This window comes from Suricata suricatta, chromosome 5 (assembly GCF_006229205.1).
Source record: "Suricata suricatta isolate VVHF042 chromosome 5, meerkat_22Aug2017_6uvM2_HiC, whole genome shotgun sequence".
In the NCBI taxonomy this organism is placed as follows: domain Eukaryota; kingdom Metazoa; phylum Chordata; class Mammalia; order Carnivora; family Herpestidae; genus Suricata; species Suricata suricatta.
The window spans coordinates 149,218,673-149,219,734 of NC_043704.1; the positions used below are offsets into that span (position 1 = coordinate 149,218,673).

A 1,062-nucleotide genomic window follows, 5' to 3' on the forward strand; every position below is an offset into this window, starting at 1 on the left:
GAGAGACTATGCAAGGCAGGTAACTGTGTTACCGGGGCTGGGACTTTACATCCGGACCTCCCCCGCCACAAACCAAAGCTGGGGGACAAAGTCTCTGATTGTTATTTGGAAAGTAAATGGATCTCAAGATTCTCTCCAGTTCATTCAAGTTGTTTAAAGCAGTGTGTGTGTGGGTAGAGTTGCAGTCTCTTTGTTTGAATTGTCTTGAATAAAAAGGAGAGGCATATTTTTAATTTTCAAGTCTGGTTTCAGTCATAGGCACGAGAGAAAACGGACTGCCAAATGTCTGGGAAACAGCACCAACGCCTCACGTGATCAGTATTGTTTTGATTAGAAGCAGCATAAAACCAGGTTGCTTTTTTTGACTTCTTGGACTAATGAGTTCCCTTTTTTAAAAATGTAAGTTGTAGAAAACCACTTCCAGAAACATTGGTCTGGGTTATTTAAACTTCATTCCAGATAGCTGTGCACAAGTCATGTCTCTGGAAATGATGTGTGGTTATACAGTCACCGTCCAGAAACTCGCTAAGGAATGGCCATCTTTGTGCGCGCACCGTGACACTGACCTTCAGTGAAGCATTTTGACTCTCTGAAGGGCATCCCATGTGCCATGGGCAGGCTGGTGGCCTCATGCCCTGGGTGTTAAATGGCTTTTAGAGTCGGGTATCCATGTCTCGGGAATTCCGGCCTCACTGCTAAGTAACCCTGGGCACGTTACCAAACATCTCTGTGAAATGGGCATAATGGCAGGAATAACCACACAGGGTAATTAGGTAGGTCCATGCTGGCAGCTGATTCCGGGTCTGTGGCTTCTCCACCATTTTCCACCATAGAGCGGACAGGCATAAATAACAATTCTCTGTCGAGTGCCATGAAGAACTTGACCACTGGGAGAGAAAATTCTCCTTTTTAACTAACACTCCATCCTTGGAAATGGGTGGGTTTAAGACTCCATCCTTGGAGATCTTGCAAAAGAGAAGGAACTGCCTGCTTTGGAGATTCACCTACTTTCTGGCAGTGAGCTGTCTCAGATCCCACCCCTCGTGCCCCCACCACCCCACC

The 1,062-nt window shown here is 46.3% G+C and overlaps 1 long non-coding RNA gene across 1 annotated transcript in view; it reads right to left on the minus strand.

Moving 5' to 3' along the window:
• Positions 1 to 1,062, minus strand: part of LOC115292401 — a 6,715-nt gene that overhangs the window by 4,825 nt on the left and 828 nt on the right. The window lies entirely within an intron of this gene.